The 6,242-nt window shown below is 34.9% G+C and overlaps 1 pseudogene; it reads left to right on the top strand.

Annotated features, from left to right (window-relative positions):
* Positions 1 to 4,713: 4,713 nt before the first annotated feature.
* LOC136163437 (V-type proton ATPase subunit G 1 pseudogene) lies at positions 4,714 to 5,707 on the top strand (annotated as a pseudogene).
* The last annotated feature ends 535 nt before the right edge of the window (positions 5,708 to 6,242 follow it).

The following is a 6,242-nucleotide window of genomic DNA, read 5'->3' as shown; positions in this document are numbered from 1 at the left end:
CTATATAAAGGAAAATTTTGAAGTCATTGTTTGAATTAATGAAATGTTCCCAACAAACATTCCATGAATAAAACAAATTTCTCAATATTCTAAGTATCTTGTTGTTTCCTCATTTCATAACAGGAGCTCTGATATTGTTTTTTGGTTCAAGTTAGACAATGTTACATAGCAGGGAACTTTCCTCTCCAGGCTTATACATCCATTCTTGGTACCCTGTTCTGGTTCACCCATGGCTGCAGATCAAGACTTCCTACTGTTTCAGGGCCTGTGTTTCTCCTCTCTCCTCATGTATCACAAACTGATCTCAAGAAATGATCTGATAGCTGCTAAATGTAAAACTTCCTTTTATCACTATGGAAGTAAGGTGATTTGATTTCTTCTTTTATTCATTCAACAAAAATATATTGAGCGATATGATATTTTGGGCTTTGGCAAAGCAAGACAGACCTAGTCTTCTGCTCTCATGGAGTACAGCTTAGGATATGGGGCAAGCATTCATCCTTCACGTAAGGTAGACAGAATTTTTGTGATCTCCCAAATGTCTTAAACCAGGACATGGAAGGGGCAATATGCAAATATATGCCTCTGTTATTCTAAATCCCATACCCTTCATTATGAGGTAGCAAGGAGATGTTTCTAAGCTTAAATGCATTCAATTCATAGATGAGCTATTAATTTTACAAATGGAATTGAATATTGGACAGCAGACCTTACCTAAATCAAAACCATTACATACTACATAGTCTGTCCCTCTTCAGTACTTTTAGAAGGCTTGGGGTTATTAATTTATTTTTCTGAATGTTTATGTAACCTTTTACTATATTCCTTTAGGCTGTAAAAAAAAGCCTCAGTAGAGGTTTGTCTGTTGCTAAAGGCAAGGAACACAGGAGTTGGCTTCAGGCACAGTTGTAAAATAAATATGGTATTTTTTTTTTCCCAAGAAGAAAAATAGCCATGAGAAAACCAGTTTCCTAAATAGGATGTGTTGGGAATTTTTTTTCCACTCATGATTGAGTGTGGAAACAAACTAGGATTATTGTTTTAGACATCTTAAACTTAAAAAAAAAAAAAAAAAGCCTGAAATATATTATAGAGGAACATGGAAGCAAACAGATCTCACATAAACTCCTAGGAGCACACAGAATTCATTTCAAGGCTGACCATCTTAGTATGTATGTTTAATTACTCAGTTACTGATATGCAAAATACCTTGTCACCAATACAGTTGTTGGTTTATCTGGCATATGCTATATAACACCATGGAAGAACAAGCCACTTGACTTTGTGTCTGGAAATGTTAAAAAAGAAGTATACTCCATAATGTTTATTCTGCATCGCAGCATCTTTGCAAAAAGGATCAGCTCAGAATGAACTTGCATTTTCTTTCTTTGTGTTGTCAAGGAAATGGCCCAACGTTAGATCAGTTTTTGTCCCTGTTAAACTAACTCCAGAATGAGGTTTTTAAAAGTGGATGCCTACACAAGTATATTTTCATTTGTTACACTCTGCTAAAAAGGCATTGGCATAGTGTGTTTTGACTTTTTAAAATGTTCTCAGGATTTGAAAGGCTGGTCATTGTTGTTATGTTTTACTTAAACTCTCAACAACCTGTCAGAAAGGGGTGAAACAGTCAAGATATAAAATATACAAAACATTTCAAAGTAGAGTGAAACACACTTAAGCTGTTTTTTAATCATCTATATTGTGCCTTTAAATCTTGATACCTCATTTTGGGGGGAAAAGAATCTAAATGGAACAGAAAATGACAACATAAGATTACTTCCATAAAAATAAAAATTACTGGAAAGAGGAAACTGATGTCTGAGGCTAAAACCTACAGTCCTATTTAGAAGCTAAGATGTATCTCTTCCCAAGAAACAATTTACCCAGAGCCTACCTTCTCCTTTATAGTCTTAGGGTATTTTCTACCACTCAAATACCAAAGAAATCTATTCATTTTAAAGTAAAGAGAAATAAAAACCATTTTCCCAAATAGATGGTAGTCTACAGTAGATATCACACTTCTATTTACTAATGTATAAAAAGTGTGAGTGGAGACAATTTTTAAATTCCACCAACTATTAACTTTCTGATTTTTACTTTAAAGAGGTGACTGTGTTTTCAAAAGACTCATGTTTTTCTATGAATAACAATTAAGACTCACTTCCTCTGTAGTCAAATATCAGCTGTCTAATTCAGTGTCTTTCAGTAGGAAGGTTTAGCCTCCGTATCTTTTCTACTCATTCAGCATTTATAAGAAAAATATTCCTTTTTCACACATGGTTGAAGGAATGAAGCCAAAAGCTTAAATTGTTAATATTGACCAAAAATGTACACAGCCGCAGCATATGCCCCTTGCCATTCACAAAACATATGCTAATTGGAAGTAAATATCATCCATCCATGACTAGACTTGCAAACTCAGAACTGCTTTACAAATAACAAGGAGTGCCTTCTTTCCTTATCAAACAGCAGAGAGAAGGAAAGTCACCCCTGACTCTGAATGCATTGATTGATACCCTATTATTTATGTGATTATACAATGAGACAAAATATAGGTAAGAAATGAAGAAAGAATCCTAGATAAAATTTCTCAATGAATTTCATGTGCAAAAAGAAAAAAACATGTATTTAAATAACAAAACTCACATTTATCCATTTTAATTAGTTATTGATTCCCAAGGGTACTGAGTTGGTTTGTCAAATAAAAATGATGTTTCTGAATACTCTGAATTTTTTTTTTTTTTTTTTACTGAGGTGAAGGATGAAGAAGATTGAAGACATCAAATAACCAAAAACAAACAAACAAAAAAATTGTTCTGAGTTCCTCGTATCTTAGTCTCTTATACATAGTTGGACAACTTCGAACCAGGTTGAATGCCACTGTGTCTATATCGAAGAATTAGATGACTTTTGGGTCTAATGGTACTTTCTCCTTCCGTGATGCTTTCCTCACATCTGGTCGCCAAAGAGTCGCTCCGTCACCCTGTAGCCTGCTAATGAGATCCCCCATTTAATTAATACCATAAGAATTTTAATTCTGACTGAATCAATTTAACGTGATGTGATTTTGTCAGCTCTATTCCCCAAGTAAAAAGTGAGCCTGATGCTTATTACATACATCATTTCACGGGCCCTGCATTCCCTGCTGACTTAAACAAATTCTAATTAAGACTAATTAAAGCATCATTTATGAAAGCGCTTGTGATAGCTATGCAAACATTCTGGGTGGGTATGCTTTGCATAATAATTATCCTAGTTAATATTAAGACTAGGTCCTTGGCAATTAGGTCTTTGAAACAGAGAGTTATTCTGAATTTAGCCCTTTTCAGTGTAAGCAATTAATAAAAAAAAAAAAGTGCTAAATTTATGTAGTGGCTTCATTAACAAAATAAATTTAGAAGTAGTAGTACTGTTTGCATTTTTAAAACTAAGCATAATTCTTAATCCAGGTGACAGTTATTAAAATAAAAGAATGCAATTCCTAGATCTGGTAAGTTTATTATAGCCATCTAAGAAAAAACTTAATTTTATAAGTTTCAGTCAGTTTTATTTTTAAATAAACTTGACTAGTCTAAACCATATTACTTAAATATTACTTAAATTATATAGCTGTCCTCTAAGGAACATAGACACCTGAAACAGTATTTTATTTTAAAAATCAGTCTTTTAAAAAGCATTTTAAAAATCTAATACAGACTCAATGTGTTATACAAGCAAATTAAATTCTTCAATTTTATAATGACTTGGTAGACTTAGTATGCAAATTTTTTAAAAAATGCTTCCTTATCCCTGTTGAGTTTTGTGAAATTAAAAATTCTTACTGCATTCATAGCTTGCTGTTCTTTATTTTTAAAATCCCAATTATTTTGTCAATATTCATTGTGCTGCAAAATTGAAATGTATTAAAATACTGTAGGAACTGCTAGACTTTCAAACTCCTATATACACTATTTCCAGGACTACACGGCAGGGTCAAGTGAAGTTGGAGGTTTGAAGAGGCAAAAGGGCAGAAAGAAAGAAAATATGACTCCTTTATTAAACAGGTAAAGGAGATTGATAATATATGTTACCAATAGAAGACTTAAAAGCTTCTTTCTCTTTCATCTTTACAAATACAGTGAATGCAAAATTCAGGACAGGAAACTCAGAGGTAGGCAACTACTAAAAAGGCTTAGTGCATTAAAAATATAGTCGACTGGCTTTTATCCAGTTGTACAGAAAAACAAAGAGAAGTTTTGTACAAAGTCCTATCTTTAAATACTGATGGGTTGACAATCACCGAAACTGAGAAAGATATTCTATATCTTACTATGTAGGGAAATTGAGAATCTCTCTAAATTTCTATCAAACACAGAGTTATAAATTTTAAAAGCCTCTATTAAACTCCCATGAGAGCAATATGGTGCCATAAAGAGCAACAAATAACAGACTGAACTGTCTCTAATGATTCTGTGAGACAAACCTGAGAGTATAAAGTGACATGCATAAATCTACAAAGCTCAATCCATTCTACACAAAACTGCCTTACAAAACGTAACCCAGCCTACAATTCCAAGAGCAGTACTGAAACTTCAAGCAGGCTACATCCAGGCAGTGAAAGATACAGCTAGTCTACCTTTATCAGTTAACTGGATGTAACAGAGTAGACGGACTCATTAAAATGGCAAATGAGGCCTCGGAGTCGCCGCCGCCGGCGCCATCGCCATAGCCATGGCCAGTCAGTCGCAGGGCATCCAGCAGCTGCTCCAGGCGGAGAAACGGGCCGCCGAGAAGGTGTCCGAGGCCCGCAAGCGGAAGAACCGGAGGTTGAAGCAGGCCAAAGAAGAACCCCAGGCTGAAACTGAACAGTACCGCCTGCAGAGGGAGAAGGAGTTCAAGGCAAAGGAAGCTGCGGCTCTGGGATCCCATGGCAGTTGCAGCACTGAAGTAGAGAAGGACACCCAGGAGAAGATGACCATCCTTCAGACCTACTTCCGGCAGAATAGGGATGAAGTCTTGGATAACCTCTTGGCCTTTGTCTGTGACATCCGGCCAGAAATCCATGAGAACTACCGCATAAATGGATAGAGGGAGAAGAAAAGTGCCTGTTCCGTGGATTGGCGTTTTGAATGCCTTCATGGAACATGAGGTTTCATTTAGCAAGGCTTGAGTTATATCTTATGAAAAGGCATTAAATTATTTCTGTACATTATATAGTGGGTCCATTCACTTTTTGCAGAATCGCAAACGTAGATTCTTTGTACAGGCTTAGAGTTTATCCAAAGATTGTATCTTTTTACCTCATATTTCTTAGAAATTTAATGGATATATGTTGTGTGTTTTCTATACCTTTTCACTCAAGCAGCATATTATCAACACTTTTTCTTTCTTAGATAGTTTTTAAAAACCCAATTTTCTTAAGAAAGAAAGGGATTAAAATATTTTTTTCCCTAAATCTTTCTTGAAGGTCAGGGGCTTTATCTATGAAAAAGTAGTAAATAGTTATTTGTAACCCACAGGAAACAGCAGCCAGCCTTAAAATAGTCCTTTCCAGCCGAGGATTAGAATAATGGGTCCTAGTGTTGGGCTGCTCTTAGTTTCTCTTACTCAAACTTGCTAGATGGTAGAGTTCACTAACTTGTTACATGTTACTACTTGGTGTACTAATATTGTACTGATAATCACTGAAAAGTAAAGACTGTCTGCGTTAAAAAAAAAAAAAAAATGGCAAATGACACAGAGCTAGAGGTGTATCATTTTAACACCAGTGAGCAAGTATCCAAAATGGTGGCTAACAGAATAAAGCTTACTGGAAATACTTCTAATAGCCAAAACTAGTGGGAAAAAAAACTACAAGACTGAAACATTAAAAAAGATTTAAGGAGTTTTAATAAAAGTTTGATCACGATCCATCCGGTTAGCAGATTTTCTTAAAACTCCTAAATTCAGCATGACCTTCTGTCTATCTATTTATATATACACATGCTACATAGATAGACCTTTATTGTATGAGAATCATGAAGCAATCCTTCCTTCTAATAAAAGTATAGTCGGTGTAGCCTGAGAGAGATGGGGAAATGACTAGTGAGGAAGGGTTAAATGATGAGATTCAATTTCACAGAGAATTATCAAGTGTCTTCTTAAGGCCAGTCTATTGAGAATGACTAAAGGGACAAATAATCATAGCTTCCCATTTTAGTAATTTTTTATTTGTTATTCAGAGGTCTCTGAGACTCAGACAAACAATTAAATGACAAATC

This window comes from Muntiacus reevesi, chromosome 3, assembly GCF_963930625.1.
Source record: "Muntiacus reevesi chromosome 3, mMunRee1.1, whole genome shotgun sequence".
NCBI classification, from domain to species: Eukaryota; Metazoa; Chordata; class Mammalia; order Artiodactyla; family Cervidae; genus Muntiacus; species Muntiacus reevesi.
Note: the sequence above shows the minus strand (reverse complement) of the source record. Positions and strands in the feature narration are given on the sequence as shown.